Raw genomic sequence first — 18857 nt, 5'->3', positions numbered from 1 at the left:
ATGCATTGAGGCATGAGTGCTGAAATCAATGGCACCCCACAAATTGCATTTTCCAAAATAAAATGACACATTTATTCCATCTGATTCCATTTTGTTGGTTAACCAATCCTCCATCCAAGCGAATAAATTACTCCTAAACCCATGTTGTCTGATCGTACCATTTACTCTTTGGAGAAGCGACACATCCAATGCCTTCAGGAAGACCAGATATGTTCCATCTCCCATGATCCATCGTTTTTGTGACATCTTCAAATAACTCAAGCAAACACTTCAAACTTGATTGTCCTTTGTAAAACCATGTTGACTCTGATGGATTGTGGTTTAACTTTGCAAATGTCCTGAACAATGGACTCTAACAATTTGCCTTAAATAACAATGGTTTATTGTTACACTTTAGTCCCTAATGTATACCATTATTATAAGCTCTTCCCTTTCGAAAGCCTTTACGTTTTCTTTGAATTCCTATTTAATGGGCACACGTTTTTAAGAGATCTGCTCCAATTGCTGTGTAAGGGCCATGTGTGGCTGAATGGACTCATCATCCTGCTGGGGTACAAACTCGATGGGATGACATCTTTCTGGTGTTCCCATATTGTCGTCTCCAAGGCCAGAATGATCTGCACCGATGATCCTTTAGAGGATTGGGAGATTATGGAATCTTACTGTTGCTCTCTAACATTTTGATGGGCTGATGGGTCTTCTCATACTTCTCCATGGAAATATTGAACGGTCTCCTCATGTATCCGGAGATGGTTCCGAGGGATTGATTGGTCTTATCTTGTTCCCATACAACAGACATGTGTCAAAATTACTTCTTCCTTTCTCATTAAAGAAGTCTCAGATAGTTTGTATCCTTATCCAATTCCCTTGCAATAGGCTCGGTGGGTCTGAATGGCCTCCTGTTATCCCAGTGTAACAATCTCCAGTCACTGTGTGACCTCTTCCAGTTCCTATGTTACAGACTTGAGGAGGCTGAATGGACTGATCCTGTTGCTGTTTAACAGGATACTGGTGCAGCATGGCCTACTGTTACAGGGTTGAATGACTGATTGGCCTCCTTCTGAAAATGTATATCAGGCTCCAGGGGCTGAATAGCCTCATCCTGTTTTGGTGTAACAGGGTCGAAGGCTTGAATATCCTCCTGTTGTTCCTGTGGAACACACTGGAGAACGGAATGGTTCCTCCACTATCTGTGTAATTCGCTTCACTCGTTGACTACATCTCTCATCTATGTTGAAATAAGGTCATCCTTATTTTTTGTAAACTCCAATGGCTACTGGGTCAACCTGATCATCCTTTCGTTATAAGCTAGCACCTTCATTGCAGGAATCAGTTGAGGGAACCATCTCTGAGCTGCTTCCAATATAACAACATCATTTCTTCACTGAAGAGATTAAATCTGTACACACTACTCCAGATGTGATCTCACTAAGACCCTGTACAGCAGCAGCAACATTTTACCAGCCTGTTGTAAGGTTCCCACCCAGGTTAGAGCTGTCTCAGCTCTCTGGGGGATATAGAGAATTGGTAGAAAATCATTGTCCTTCTCTACTCCATCAGCATAACGGGAGATCTGGAGAAATTAAAGTTTGAGAAGTTCATAAATGATGTGGCGAAATGATCTCTACCATTAATCTCCACAGAGCCCACATCGCTCAGATTCCACAGAATCTAGTAAGATGGAGCAAACATTGATGGGAGTTATATATCAAAGTGAAAGCTGCAATACAAATGCTGGACATGTTGTAAAACAGGAAATGAGATATACACATTTGTGGGTACTGCAGTAATTATATACTGCTTACATTATATCTAAACTGTGTTAACCCAATTGAATGCTAATGCTGGGAAAATGGATTTCATGAGCGCGTGTGAGATGGTTTTCATGAACATTATGTTGAGCACTGAGCTCGAGATCAGGTTATTTAGGAATTGGTGTTGAGTGATCAGAAGAGCTAATTGAAAATTTTGCTGGAAAGGACATTTTGGGAACAGTGACCACAATGTATTGGCTTTCTTTTATACTGTTTGAGTACACGACAGTTTTTGTTGTATTTGAAGGAATCATTTGAAATCTGAGTCATGCAGACCATGAAGGTGTGAGGAGAAAGTGGGGACTACAGATGCTGAAGATCAGAGTCGAAGAGTGTGATGTTGGAAAAGCACAGTCATGCAGTATACTAAGAGCAGATAAATCGATGTTTCGGGCATAAGCCTTTCATCAGGAATGAAGCTTATGGGCCTAGGGGGCTGAGAGATAAATGAGAAGATGTTGCGGCAGGAGGGAGGTTGCTGGGATTACGATAGGTAGATGAAGGTTGGGTTGAAAGTGATAGGTGATAAAGGGAGACAGAACGCCTCATCTACTGCATCCATGAAAGACAATGTGGTCTTCTCTTCATTGGCGAGGCAGGAGGTCAACTTGTAGATCATTTCAGGGAACATGTCTTGGACAACCACATTGAACGAAACCATCGCCGAATGGCTGAGCACTTTAACTCCCCTTCCCACTCTGCCAAGGATATGAGAGTCCTAGACCTGCTCCATCGCCAAACCGGAGCCAACAGAAGCCTGGAGTAAGAAAGCCTCCTCTTCTGCCTTGGGACCCTCCAACCACAGGGGCTCATAGTTGATTTCCCCATTTCCCCATTTCCCCTAATCCCACTTTATCCTACTCCAACCTTCCAAGTCAGCACCGCCCTTTTGAATGTTCCTATGTGTCCACCTTTCTTCCTATAAATCTGGTGCACCCTCCTCTCCGACTATCACTTTCAACCCCACCTTCATCTACCTATCAGATGAAAGGAGGCAACTTAGAAAAATGTCGAGTGTTGCAGTAAGCCAGTGGATTCAGAGAAATGTCGGACCCAGCAAAGAATGACCAAAATCAGAAAGAGAAAAAAACATGCAAACGAAAGAAAAACATAAAGACTGCTAAAAGGCGTCTATCAACGTATGAAAAAAATAAAAACAAGGTCAAATGTGGAACAGTTGGTGTGCGTTCAGGATAATTTATTGCAGATTACAGAGAAATCGCAGGGAAAAGAAACAGTTTCTTTGTTTCTATCTTCATGGAAGAATGTCCAGAAATTCTCCCAGAAATATCAAGTGACCATGGGACTTGTGTAAGTAACGTCTAAGATCATTCTTATCAGTGATGAGATCATCTTTGAAAAGAAAGCTGGATTGAGTATTTATAAATCTGACAGTCTAGATTGACTTCATACAAGAATTTCAGAGGAAGCAGCAATAGACATGTTGATTGCATCGCGGATTTTCACTTTATTGTCCGACACATTCCCGAAAGGCATTTTGCCAATCTGGATAAGGAAAAGGTTATAAATATTATCCAACAGTTTAAGAAAGGATGAATTTGGAGAATGGTAAACTACAGACCAGTTAACCTGTCATCCGCAGTCGGGTATCTCTTGGGCTCGATTACAAAGAACATGCTACTAGATATTTAGAAGATAAAAACATAACCGGGGAGTGTGAGAATGCACCGATGAACGGAAAACCAGAAGTGGCAAACATTTTTTTGGAATGGTTTGAAGATAATTCTTGTGGACATAGGCAATGATGAACTATTGGATAACGTATAGTTGGATATTCATGAGCTTTTTTAAAGAACCCAAACACTGAGCTCATAAGAAAAGTTAAACCGAGAGGTATTAGGAAGAATATATGCAAATGGGAAAGTAAAAATTAGGTTTACATTCATGTGAATGTATTTGGAAGATAGAGGATGTCGTGTTCCAGTTGCATCGAGCGTTGGTGAGACTAAACTTAGAATATTGTGTATCGTTCGGAGTCCCAATCTAAGAAAGAATATACTGACTACAGAGGAACTTCAAAAGGTATTCTCCAAATTAACCCCTACGTTGGCAAGGTTGTCTTACGGGGTAACTCAGCCTGTAATCTCGAGTTTCGAAACATGAGAGGTGATTGTAGTGAATCTTAGAAACATCGAAAGGACTGAATAACAGAGGGTCATGAGGAAGTACAAGTCGGCGAGATCTGGGAGAATCCCACGATATTCTACACGGACAAGTCAAACAGAATAATCAGCAAACAGTTAGTGTCCATTAGAAACCAAAGGGGCAATCTGTGTGTCAAGCTGGAGAACGTTGATGGATTGTAACATGAGACCTTCACATCCATTTTACTTGGGAGAAGGAGGATGCAGGTACAGAATTCAAGAAGGTGGACTGGACAACTCTTGAACAGATTGATGTAAAATACGAGCAGGGATTTGAGGCTTTGTTCTCTATAAATTTGGAGCAATCTCCATGTCTGAAAGAGTTGTATCACAGGCGGATGTTGGGGTCAAGGGAGCAATGACCCTGATTGAATATTTTAATTAGAATCTGACCATAGGGCAGGTGCCAGAGAACTGGAGGACTGCTAATACGATTACACTTCACATTAAGAGTTGGAGAAATAGTCTAGGTGACTATAGATGAGCGAGTATTAGATCACTGTTAAGGAAACTACTGGATAAAATAGGGAAGGAGAAAATCCAACTCCAATCAGAGTCACAAGGTTTGATCAAGGATAATTATCATGACTTTATCAGAAGGGAGTCGCATCTAATGAATTTGATTGAATTCGTTTGAGGAGGTCGATTGTTTAGTTTTGTAGGAAGGCCTTTGACAAATTTCCAGCTGGGATACTGAGAAATAATGTAAAATCTCACAATATGAAGGATACCTTGACAGGTTACAAGGAGATTTCTCTTAATGGCAGCAGGCAGAGGGTGGTGGGAGAAGGCTCTTTGAGCGACTGGAAAACAGTGTCCCCTGGTATACCACAGGGATCAGTGCTGTGTCCCTTATTGTTTGTGTTATTCATAAAAAAACGATGTGAATGTGGAGGGGGCTAGGTGGACAGTGGGGGATGTGTGATCAGTAACTGTATGTTTGACATAAAGATTGACCGGATGGTTCGCAGTGAGGAGGAAGGCCTTAAGTTACAGGAAGATGCAGATGATTGGTCAGATGGGCAAATCAATGGCAGATGGAATGTAACCCTGATAAATATGAGGTGATGCACTTTGGGAGAAGGAACCAGGCAGGGGAGGACTCAATGAACGGCAGCACACTGGGAAACTCAGAGTGTGCATCTCCACACATCCCTGAATGTGACTGGACAGGTTAATGGACTAGTTAAGAATTGGACCTTGGGTGTAGCATTTCCTAACCAGGATTAGATTATCAGAGCAATACAGGGCTTTGGTTCGGACAAAATCGAATACTGTATGTAGCTCTGGGAGCCACATTCCAGGAAGGATGTGATTGTACTGGAGAGGGTGCAGAGGTGATTCACCAGGATGTTCCCTGGGATGGAGCATATCAGCTATGGAGAGAGGCTGGATAAGCTCAGGTTGTTTACTTTGGAGCAGAGAAAGCTGAGGGGTCCGTGATTCAGGAGAATGAGATTATGAGGAACATGGACAGGGTGGATAGACAGCAGCTGTTCCTTTTAGTCAGAGGATCAAGAACAAATGAGCACACTTTTAAAGTGAAAAGTTTGAGGTTCAGAGAGGATTTAAATATTTTTTCACCTCGAGGATGTGGGGTTCTGGGATTACTTCCTCAGAAGGGGGATTATCACGGGTAACCTCACAATCATTAAAAAGTACTTGGCGAGCACGTGGAAGTGTCATAACATTCCAGGCTATGGGCCTGGTGTAGGAAAGTGGGACTAATATAGATTGTGCTGTATTTCTGTTGGCACAGAGTCTATGCTCCTGTGAGTGTATGATGTGGAAGGTCAATTATTGAGCAGTCTAAGGCAGGAATTGATGGCTTTCTGAAGAGTATATTCACAAGGGTTAAAAGAGTGAACTGTAATAGCTTGTTAAATTATGTCAATGTGAGAAATATGAGAAAACAAGTGCAGTTTCCTGACAGTTTGAAACCAGAGAATAGAGAATGGGGAACAGGGAAAATGCAGAACTATGAAGCCACTACTTCAGTTCTGTCTTCACAGAACTTTCAAACAATACAAGGAAAACCAAGTCTGGTGTAGGAAAATGATAGAGTACATTGAACATAGAACATAGTAAGTAAATGGTTGAGGAGAAATTATTGTGGTTGAAAGTAATGGTCATAGGCAACACTGACGTAGATTTATGAAATAGGAATTATGTTTGAGAAACAGAATGGGAGACAAATGAATGAGAAGCAATGGATGTAAAACATGTGGAGTTTTAGAAAGATTTCGGTAAAGCTCCAAGCCCAATTTGCAAAATCAAATCTGAGTGGATTGGGGGCTAATATATGGCTATGTTTCCAGAATGGGAGAGCTGGCACGAAACGGTGAATAGAAATTAACAGACTCGTCAAGCAACAGCCTGACATTGTCTGTAAGGTATGATTCTGTGAGTATAACTATATCGCAGACACCCCATTACCTACCCCGACTATCTCCTGTCTCATCAGCAGGGCGGACACAGCAGAAGTGGCCGTACAGTGGGATACAGTTGGAAGGGAATTGCTCTTGGAGTCCTCAACAGTGACTCCGTATCCCATGAAGTCTCCTGGCAAAAGTTTACACATGGGAAAGGAAAACTCCTGCTGATTACCATGTACCAGCCTCTCTGAACTGATGAATCATGACTCCTCCATGCAGACCAACACTTGAAGGAAGCACTGAGGGTAGCACGGACGCAAGATCTACTCTGGGTGGGGGATTTCAATGTTCACCACCAAGAGTATCTCAGCTAACGCATTACTGATCGAGCTGGCCAGGCCCCAAAGGATATCACTGCTCGACTGGCTCTGCAGCAGGTGGGGAAGGAACCAACAAAACGAAAATACATACTTGAACACAGCCTTACTAATCTGGCAGTCGCAGAAGTATCTGTCCATGACATTATCGGTAAGAGTGACCACCGCATAGTCATTGTGGAGACAAAATCACACCTGCACATTGAGAATAACCTCCACAATTTTGGGTGGTACTATCACGTTGCAAAACAGGGCAGACTTCAAACAGATCTCGCAGTTCAAATCTGGATGTCCATAAGGTGTCGTGAGTCATCAATAGCAGCCATGTTGTACTCCCGCATAACCTCATGGCCTCCCGCATATCCCCCTCACAACAATTGCCATCAATCTAGCGGATCAACATTGGTTCAGTGGAGTGTGCAGGATGGCAGGAGCTGCACCAGGCATACCTGATAATGGGGTGTCAGCCTGGTGAAGCCAACAATCAGGACTACTTGTGCGCCAAACAGCATAAGCAGTAAGTGATAGACACAGCTAAGTGATCCCACAAGCAAAATAACAGATCTAAGCTCTGCAGTTGTTCCACATCTAGCCGAGAAACGTTGGGGACAATTAAACAATTCACTGGAGGAAGAGATTCCACAAATAACCCCTTCCTCCATGATGGAAGAGCCCAGCACTTCAGTGTATAAGATCAGGCTGATGCATTCGCAACAATCTTCAGTCAGAAGTGCTGAGTGGATGATCCATTTCAGCCTCCTCCAGTGGTCCTCAGCAATTCAGTTACCAGTCATCAGCCAATTCGATTCAGTCCACTCGATATCCAGAAACGATTGGAGATCCTGGATACTCCAAAAGGTGCATAATCTGACACCATTATGTCAATAGTACTGACAACTTGTGCTCCATAACTTGCCACTCCCCTAGCCAAACTATTTCAATACAGTTACAACAATGGCTTTTCTTGATTACGTGGAAAATTACCCCAAGTAATCATTGCTCCTGTATGTAAAAAGCAGAACAAATCCAATCCGACCAATTTCCACCCCATCAGTCTCCTCTCGATCATCAGTAAAGTGGTGGAAGGTCTCAGTGTTTTTAAGCAGCACCTGCTCAGCAATACCCTGGTCAATGACGCCCAGTTTGGGCTCCATCAGGGCCACTCAGCTCCTGACCTCATTACCGTGGTTCAGACATGGACAAAAGAGCTGAATTCCAGAGGTGGGGTGAGAGTGATAGCCCTTTAAATCAAGGCTGCATTCGACTATGTGTGGTATCAAGGGGCCTTAGCAACACTGGAATCAATGGGTATCAGGGGCAAACTCCCCGCTGGTTAGAATCATGCCTGACACGTAGGAAGATGGTCATGGTTGATAAAGGTCAGTCAAGTCAGCTCCAAGTCTGTAGGAGTCCCTCGGGCAGTGACCAAAAACTTCTAAAGGGCTACTTCATCAATGACCTTCCCTCCATTTTAAGGTCAGAAGTGGGGATGTTTGCCAATGATTGTACAATGTTCTGCAACATTTGTGGCTCCTCAGATACTGAAACAGTCCATGTTCAAATGAGACAAGATCTTGACAGTATCCAGGTTGACAAGTGGCAAGTAATATTCAGGCCACACGAATGCCAGACCATGACCATCACCAATAAAATATAATCTAACCTGCCTCTTGGCATTCAATGGTGTTACTATCACTGAAGCCCCCAGTGTCAAATTCGTGGTGGGTAATCATTGCTCAGAAACTCACTGGTCTCGCCACATGAACACAGTCACTATAAGAGCAGTTCAGAAGCTAGGAATACTGCGGTGAGTAACTCACATCCTGACTTCCAAAAGTCTGTCCATCATCTACAATGCATAAGTCAGAGGTGTGATAGAAGACTCCCAATTTGTCTTGATGAGTGCAGCCCCCTATAACACTCAAGAAGCTTTATACCATCCAGGACAAAGCAGCCAGTTTGACTGTCCCTTCATCCACAATGCTCCACCATCAACGCTCAGCAGCAGCAGCAGTGTTTTACTATCGACATGCTGCAATAAAATGATCGACCAAAGATCCTCAGAGACCAACTTCGCAACTCCCATGTCTATCTAGAAGGACAAGGGCTACAGATGTATGGGAATACCATCATCTTCAGGTACCCTCCAAGCCATTCACCATCCTGACTTGGAAATATATCACCGCTCCTTCACAGTCACTGGGTCAGAATCCTGGGATTCTCTCCCTAATGGCATTGGAGGTCAACCACTGCAGGTGGACTGTAGCGTTCAACAAGGCAGCTCACCACCACCTTCTCAAGGGCAACTAGGGACAAGCAATAAATGCTGGCCCAGCCAGTGACTTCAAGATTCACGAAATAAATAAATAGAAATTAACAGAGGAAGGTTGCTGAGGTGTCGCAGGGATCGGTGCTTGGGGCCAAGCTGTTCACAATGCCCTTTAAACATTGGGTTGCTGGAATCAGATACAATATATCCCAGCCTGGGAACAGCACTAACGGATGTGGGATTGTGAGTGGGTGAGGAGGATGTAAAAAAGCACCGAGATGATAAGTGGAGTGAATGGGTAAATACGTGACAGATGGAGAACAATGTGGATAGAGGTGACGGTGTGCCCTTTGGTGGAAACGATAAATTGGCAGCCTACCATTTGAAAGGGATTAGTTGAAACATGTTGATCTACAAAGGGACGTATGTTCCTTTTTGTTGTTTCCTTCTGCATAAACCTCTGAGGCCCCTGCAGCTCAGTGAGTTCTGTAACCAGATGTCAATACTGGGCATAGCATTGGCACGCCGCCCAGTGTACACAGACCCACCAAGTGGGGAGCTGCAACGCTGAAAAGGATTTGCATCTTCCTGTACATCAGTCGCTGAAAGTAATATTGCAGAAACAGAAAGCAATGAGGAAGATAAATGGTGTTTGGATCTTCATTTCAGTGGAATGTGAGTCCAGGAGAAAAGGTGTCTTACTGCAGCTATACAGGGCCTTGGTGAGATATCATCTTGAACATTGTGCAGTATTGTGTGCAGTTTTGGTCTCCTTACCGAATAAAGGACAAACCTGAGATTGATGGAGAGCAGTGAAGGATGACCAGACTGATCTCTGGGATGACGGGCTTGTTGTGGGAGCAGAGTTTGGGGTGACTGGACCAGTATTCCATGGGGTTTAGGAAAATGAGTGGAGATCTCAGTGAAATATACAAAACTCTGACAGGGTGAGACAGATTGGAAGCAGGGATGATAATTCCTCTGGCTGGGACTTGTAAAGAAAGGGGCCACAGTATTAGGTACAGGCAGTCACTCTGCATTAAGATGATAATAAATGTGTGCTCTCACTGACTCGGGAACCTGGGGAATTCTCTCGCACCTGGAAACCGAGACACTGATTATAAATAAGGATTTAGAGACAGGAAAGGGATGGTGGGAGAGCAGGAGTACGGTGTGGAAATGAAGGACCAACCATCATTATATTGAATTGGTTAGCAAACTCGATGGACCAAAGGTACTACTGCACCATCTATTTTATAGCTTCCCAAGGTTACTCACATTAATGGATATGTATATCATGTGGGGTAAGTGCATTGAGGAGAGATTTTCCATGAACTAGAATGGGGAGGCTCAATGTGTTTTCCATTCCCGATGTTTCTGTGCAGTCCTTGGGAAAGCTCTGTAAATGCTGTCACAAGCTCTCAGATGTTAGGAAGGAGGTTTCTGCAGGGTCGACAGGACTGTGTTCCCATTCCCTTTTCCGACACTGATGCTGAGGCCGGGTGTTCTGTCCGGTTTCATCCTTTCAGACCTCGGAGTACTTTGCTTCGAACAGATCTGTTGGTCAAGTCTGGTAGCTTTAATGAGTTAGCATCAGGTAAAGTTCACGTGATTCTGACCCTGACATCTTCACCCACACTCGTCACTGAGCCATAGATGGTGTTGATGCCAATGACAGACTGACACCCTGGCAAAAAGTTACAGGTTGTGGTTGAATGCAGATCTGCTTCTCCTGCTTCTGTGGTCTACAGCACTCCGTGAATACGCAGTTTCGAGCTGCAATATCTGCAATGCAATTCTGCTGTCTGTTCCCCAATTCTCACTAACACCCATTCACCCATCAGCCCTGTACTCAGTGACCTAACCTGGTTTCTGATGTGGAAATACTTCCATTTTCAAACTCTCATTCTGCTGAGGATCTGTCTCCCCGGGTCTTGCTTCCAATCTGACACATTCCGCAAAATCATTTCACTGATCCTAATTCAAATATTTAATTCACCTAAATCTTTTTCATTGAGAAATACCAATCTTCTGTGTTTAAAGTGAATGTGTTTCCTCACCTGACCATGATCAAGAGCTCTGTTGTGTCAGTGATGCCAGCGTTATGTAGTTTCAGAGCTAATGAATACTCTGGATTCCCATTCATCTTCACCACATTGTATATATTTTTTATTAGATTACTTACAGTTACCCAACAAGACCACACCGCCCCACTGAAGCGCAACCCACCCTTACCCCTACATCTACCCCTTACCTAACACTACGGGCAATTTAGCATGGCCAATTCACCTGGCCTGCACATCTTTGGACTGTGGGAGGAAACCCACGCAGACACGGAGAGAATGTGCAAACTCCACATTGAACCCGGGTCTCTGGCGCTGTGAGGTAGCAGTGCTAACCACTGTGCCACCGTGCCGCCCACCGCTTTTCTCTTTTGGTTTGATGCCTTATCACTCATGGCTGCCTTGTTCTCCCTTGAGTATGTTTCAAGTTCTTTGGGTTGCATTTCTGGTATTATCTTCCGAATTTATCCCCAGAACCTCCTCCCATTGCTACTCCATGGTCTTTCCTGCTCAGCTCCCCTTCCAATTAACTCTGGCCAGCTACGCCCGCATGTCTTTGCAGTTACAATGCTTAATTATAACCACATTACATCTTGAAGAGAGCATTAGATATAATCCGAAAGAAGGAGTTTTGGGAGACGGGACACGAATACTAATTGGTGGATTTCTTAACTAGATACAAAGGGAGAACGAGAGAGAGAGGATAGAGATATGGAGATGTGGAAAATGAGAAAGCTACATTATCGAAAGAAGGAGATGAACATCCCCCAATATTTTGGCAATGCCTGTGTGCTGTGGTCCTTTGGACAGTGCATGTACAACAAAGTAATATGTTCAAATGCTGAGTCTGATGCCAGAATATTTATCTCCAATATTTTGACAAACACTAGCTTTGGAAAGAAACCACCAGGCCAACATATTGAAGTCCCGGTAGAAAGGGGATTAACTGAAATAAGTTGGGACACCAGAATCAAGAATTTGGAGCACACATCCTGGTAAGAATGAGGGATTAGAGTTGGGAATCCCAGAAAAGAGGGTTCGTTGAGAGGATCAAATCATATTTTAATGTTTTATCAATTTTATACATCACATGCATCATTTTTCGTTAACTGTGTCTCTGTTGTTCATTTACAATGTGCTGTGCACATGTGAAAAATGCGACTTATCTGCACACACACATTGATTAAACAGTGTATATAAAATCATTTCTCCACCATTGAAACTGTCCTGTTGTCGTGTTACGAGGATACATGAACACTAACTAACCACCAAAAGACATGACGCACTATCACTATGTTCCATACATACAGACAAAGAAAGACACCATTTTGACTGGGACAAAGCACACACACATACTAAGACACGCAAGGAACTTCTTAGAGGAATGGTATTATAACCAGAAGTCCATCAATAAACGTATCAATTTCGATCCTGTCTACATTCTCTTGTTAAAATAACCGGAAATGACATCACCCACTTTTAAGAAACCAAGACCTACAAATAGAGAGACGGGACATACCACCAGCACTTCAGCAGATACTCTCACTGATGATGTCACCTAGTCATGGTGAGGAAACTTCTGAAAACAAACGTTCAATCTTAGTGAGCTAACTTGCACACATATGAATTGTTATTTTTTGTTTATTAGTGGAATTTAGGAGTTCTCTGTCGCTCATGTTTTGACAGATTATGATGTGAGGCGAGATTTTCTAGGTGTGTGATTTTAACTAACAAAGGGGTTCGAAATTGATGTCATAACAGTTTTGGGCCTTGCCGTGTGGCACTTGGAACGACTTGAACAAATTTGAGATACAACAGGTCCCAGCAAATTCCAACTCATTGCAATTAGTGACTTTGATCTTCAAATAAAACCATTGGGCAAATTCGTTTAATTTTGTTACTTGTGGTTGGTTAAATGAAAAGTAAGGGAAATAGCTTTTAACATTACTAAAGAGGTTCCCAAATTTTCCAAGGAAGTTTAGAAAGACAGAAGGAGGACATTTTTTAGAATTAGCAAATAGTTTGGAATTGGGTTTAACCAGGGAAAAGGGAAGTTGAAATTGTAATGTAGTTGGTTAAGCACTTTGATGTATCAGAGAAATAGGCAACTGCAGTAATATTATAAAAACTTAAATTGCAAATGTGGCAACTGGAGTTAGAAGATAAATCAAGGGATGGAAACAGAGAGAGACAAAAGAGAAAGAGAGGAAAAAGAAAGAGAGAGGGGATTTGAAATTCAGATGTTGGGAATTAGACAAGACATTTAAATTAACAGGATGGAGATGAAGGGAGAACGTAGGGATGTATACAACTAGGTTAGTAACTGGCCATATTTCGATGAGAAAATTGTCAAACCCTTTTTATTTCATTTGAAAAAATGGCTAGTCAGATGACGCGTCCAGTGAACTTTTGGGTAATGCTACTTCAGACTAAGCTGGTGGGCACAGGTGGTGAGGTATGTGCAGCGCTATCAGATGAGGGATCAAGAGATTATCAAGATGTCAAATTGGCTATTTTGATTGGTCATGAATTGGTACTAGAAGCATATAGACAGATGTTCAGAAAAATAGAGACGGAACCAGGTCAGGCTTATATTGAGTTTGAAAGAATTAACCACAGTCATTTTGACAGGTGGGTGCTGGCCTTAAAAATGGATAAGACCTGTGAGGCTTGAAGGGAGATTAATCTGCTGGAGAAGTTAAAAGACTCACTTCCAGAGATAGTAAGAATTCATTTGAATGTACAGAAAGTTCAAGAAGTGAGAAGCTCAGCAGAAATGGCAGGTAAATATGTACTGGGGCATGAGATGATATTTAGCTTCTGGCAGGAATTTCATTCTGTGAGGAATAGAAATTGGGAGAACGGACGATCACACATTACAAAGCAAACAGTAGCGCACAATATTTAACCACAGGTGAAGAAAGAAGCCCAAGGGGGTTGAGAGGTGGTGAAAGGCCTCAGGTGCTCTCACTATAAGGGAGTGGAACACATAAAATTACAGTGCTAGTGGTTTAAGAAGGGCTCAGGGAAAAAGTTGTTTTCACTGCAGTCAGCTGGGACACACCGTGCTGGGCGTTAAAGGAAGACACTTTGGGGAAAGATGCGGTAGAAGAGGCTAAGCCCAGTGGCATTAGTGAAACTGGTAAAGGAGAGCCCAAGTGGAGCCGAGGAGCTGCAGGAAATTGCACAGCCTAGGCAAGGGCTGGGTATGGAGGCAGTGCCTGATCTCTCTAAAGAATTCACCTCTATAGATAAAGTTTACACAGAAAGAACAGGGGCAGAAGGACAAGAAGTTATAATTTTGTAAGATATGGGATCTGCTCAGTCTCTAATAGTTGAGAAGTGAGGCGCCAGAAAGGCTCAACAGATCAGGCAGCATCCAAACAGCAGGACAATTGAATATCAGGCAGTAACCCATTGTCAGGAGGGGTGGGGGGGACAAGGGGACTGAAAGATAAATACGAGGGTAGTAGCTGAGCTGGTGGAAGGGTCACTGGGAAGGCAATAAGATGATGTAGGTGGGAGAGATAGTGATATGTCGGAGGGTAGAGTGCAGTCGATAGGTGGAATGGAAGATGGCCAGTTAGGGCAGTCCAAGAGGGCAGTGCTAGGTTGTACGGTTGGATCTGGGAGAGGTTGGTGGAGGGGAGATTCGAAATTTGGTGAAGTCAACGTTGATGCTGTACAGTTTGAGGGTTCCAGCTGTCCTACCATCGATAGGAGTCCTATCACCCTCCTATCCGACCTACCACCATCACACCCCACTTGCATCTACCTATTGCCTTCCAAGCTCCCTTCCACCCAGCTCCACCCCAACTCTCCCATTTATTTCTCAAACTCCTTCCCCCTCCCTTACCTCCCACTTTCCTGATGAAGGATTTATGCCTGAAACGTCAACGCCCCTGCCCCTCGGATGCTGCCAACGTGCTGTGCTTTTCCAGCCCCACACTTTTCAACTCTCATCTCCAGCATCTGCAGCCCTCACTTTCTCTCACCCTCTAATAGTAAGAGATGAAAGTATTTTTCACTCTTTCTGGCATGTTAATCAAGAGCATGTTAATTTGTGGAGTGGGGACAGAAATTAAGCATTCCCTTGTGTAACATCAGGATGGAATGCCACATCAAGATTAAGGAAGTAACAGCGACAGTGAGTAAAAGAGTGTCAGTTCCAGGAATACAGTTTGTTCTTGGGAACGATTTAGCAGGAGGTGAGGTGGGATAGGCACCCCTTGTGGTGGAGAAGCCAAAGGAAGACTAGGGAATTGGGGAGTTAAAAGAAAATTACCCAGGATTTTTTCCAGACTGTATAGTAACAAGATCCCACTGTCATAAGTTACAGCAGGAAGGAAAAACGAACGAAAAAGACAAATTGTTTGATGCTCAGTGAACTGACCCCTGCTTGATGTAACAGTGCAGGATAAACCTGAACAGGCAGAGGATCAGGCAGAGGTGTTTATTCCAGAAAGGCTAATGGACTTACAACAGATATATACACACACATTCACACACACATACACATGCACACACACAGAAAAGGAATCAGAATATATTGTTGAATGTTATGAACTTAAAGATAGAATCATTAAATTAAAATGGAGACCCCGATAGGTTATTGCAGACGGGAAATGGGCCGATGTGCACCAGATTGTGTTAGCAGTAACGTACAGTGTACAGTGTTACGGGTAGCTCATAAACTAACTGCAGACATTCACTTAGGTGTACAGAAGACTCAGGCCAAGGTACAGAAATCTTTCCACTGGTCTGGAATGCACAACGACGCTGTTAACTTTTCTTGTACATGACATACATCCCAAATGGTAGGGAAGTAACAGGCAGTAATAAAACCAGCACCTTTCTTACCAATTCCTGCATTCGAAGAACCTTGCACGTGGGTTATGATTAATTGTGTAGCTCCCCTTTCTAAACTAAAAGTGGAAACCAATATTTGCTGACCATAATGGATGTGTCTCCCAGATTTCCAGAGGCAATTCCATTATTGGAGTGTCAAGGCAAAAAGGGAGGTGGAGGAGTTGGAAGCTTTCTTTACTCGCTGTGGGCTGCCCAGAGAGATTCTGTCAGACCAAGGGTCTCATTTTACCGCTCAGCTGTTTAAGGAAGTCATGGATGGCTTAGGCATACAGCACTTCAAATCAAGTGCGTCCCATCCTGACTCCCAGGGAGCCTTGGAAAGTTAGCATCAGACGCTGTAGACTATGTTAACAGCGTACTGTCATGGTTGGCCAAATGATTGGGATAAAGGTGTCCCATTAAATTGTTTGTCATTAGAGATGTCCCAAATAAATCTACTCACTTTACTTCCTTTGATTTAATATTTATACATGAAGTGAGAGCTCCTTTGAAATTAATTAAATATAAATTGACAGGTCCGAAGTTGGAAATCTCACACCTGGATTCTGTGTGTGAGGTGAAGGAGAGAGTAGACGGAGTGGGTGAGTTTGCTAAACAGTATCGGAAAAGCATAGCATAGAGTGAAGCAGGTGGCTGATAAAAACTCTTAAACTTTGAAGATTTCCCGTGGGGATGACGTAATAGTATTGCCACCAGTGGTAGGAAATCCCTTCAAAGCCAGATTTAGTGGCCCCATTCAAATTTTTTAAAAATGTGGAGTCAGTTAAACTATCTAGTAAAGATACCAGACATGACAAAAAACCTTATCGAGTATTTCATATGGATGAATAATGCACCAGCCACATTTAAGACTCAGAAACAGTGTTGTGGCCATATGAAGGAATTGTGCAGCTTATCTGTATGATGTAGTGATCTTTAGCAAGTGATTGAAAGCTCACATGTTACAGCTGGCAGAGCATGTTGAACGTTTACACGATTCAAACTTAGTAATAAACTTAAAGAAAACAGAATTCGCGAAGGCAGAGGTGACGTTCTTGGGACATTACATTGGACATGGAAGGTTGGCCCGATGGAACACAAAGACGAAGGGGTTTGAGGAATTTCCGCGACAATCCTCGAAGAAAAAGGTGCTTCGATTTTTGGAACTGAGTGGATTCTATCGGAAGTTTGTTCCAAATTTCGCAAGCGTATTGGCACCACTGATGGATTTACGAAAGAAGAACACAGAATTGTGGTGGACAGAACAATGCCAGGAGGCATTTGAGAATTTTAAAGCAGGATTAATCACTGCACGAGCTTTAGCTACACCAAATATTCTGACACCCTTTGAAAATTGTGTTTGATGCTCGGGATATAGGGGTCAGAGATGTATTGATACAGAAAGAGAATGATGGAATTGAATGGCTAATTGGCTACTTGTCGAATAAACTCAATATCCACCAGAAAAAAAAGTAAAAAATCTCCATTATTGAACAAGAATGATTAAGTTTCACACTGGCGTGATAATATGTTAATTTTTTATGTGACAAACAAATTGTCGGAGATGGTTGTGGAAAATGACAAACCTCTCACATTTTTTGGAATATTTAAAGACCAGAATATGAGACTATTTAATTTGAGTCTTACCTTACCGACTTTAAACTTACAAAATGTACAGGTTGTGGCTCCTACAATGTGATAGCAGATGGGTTTTCGCGGATTTAAAGGAATGCAGTGGAGATAAGATTTGACTTATTCCAGTGTTGTATTGGTGTGCAGAATTAATATGAATGATATAACTGAGATTAATACTTTTGTATTTCATATAATTGGGATTAAGAATTGGTGGAAAAGGAATGATGCCATCTTTTCATTCTGCTGGTTCATTTTATTTTCTGAAGCGGGGAGATGTTATGAAGCCAAAAGCATGTATGGACACTTTAAGACAGAATGGGTTTTGTTGAATAGAAATTAAAGCCACTGATGCCAGCTAAAGGTCACACTGTTCCACATGTCACCATTAGCTGAGAAATGGATACCTGAGTTTTGGTTGCTAATTGACAGCAATTCAAATGCAACCAAAGAGTTTAAATAATGCTCAGGATACCAGAAACCAACAGAATTTGCATATTATTGTTTGGACACCTGGACAGCAATCAAATTTTGAGAATTATTATATCATGGGGAGTATATAAACCAAGCATTTTGCAAATAGAGGGAGAGTCACTGCCATCCAACAACAACTCCTGTAGAGCAGGAGTTTTAACTGACCATCTCAAACACTCTCTATCAAAGACACATGTTCATGTAAACCTACTTGCAGTTAAAAAAAATGACCCAGGGAGATCAGCAGCTGAAAGAGTGAACACAGCGTGGAAGATAGAGACTGTGTGGTCTTGAGATTGTAATGTTTCATATGTGGGTTGTTGGGAAAGCATATTTTTACAGAGTTGGAGTCAGATAGTAAGTAGGTAAGACAAGAGGGGCTTGTGTTTGTGAATAGTTTTTGTTAAGTGTTCACTATTAAAGTTAAGAAACTAACTTGCAAATTTTTGTTTAAATAGTGGAATGTAGGAGATCTGTGTCGCTCATACTTTAACAGATTACAAGGTGAGGCGAGCTTTTCTGGGTGTTTGGGTTTAATTAACAGAAGGGCTCGACTCCACCTTGTAAATCTCCATCCACGTTCCCCCCATTTCCCTGCAGTTGGGTCATATCCTTCCAGTCCTTTCAGATCCACATATTTATCCAAATGCTTTTGAAATGTTGTTAATGTACCCCCCTCATCCACATCTGCTGGCAGCTCAGCCATGTATCATCCCTTTGTGTAAAGGAGTGGCCCCTCAGGTTCCCTTTATTCCTTCCCCTTTAACCTTAAACTGATCCCCTCTAATCCTCGAATCTCTACACCTTGGAAAAAGATAGAGAGCATTAACCCTATCTGTA

Source organism: Chiloscyllium punctatum, chromosome 14 (genome assembly GCF_047496795.1).
Source record: "Chiloscyllium punctatum isolate Juve2018m chromosome 14, sChiPun1.3, whole genome shotgun sequence".
Taxonomy (NCBI): domain Eukaryota; kingdom Metazoa; phylum Chordata; class Chondrichthyes; order Orectolobiformes; family Hemiscylliidae; genus Chiloscyllium; species Chiloscyllium punctatum.
Note: the sequence above shows the minus strand (reverse complement) of the source record.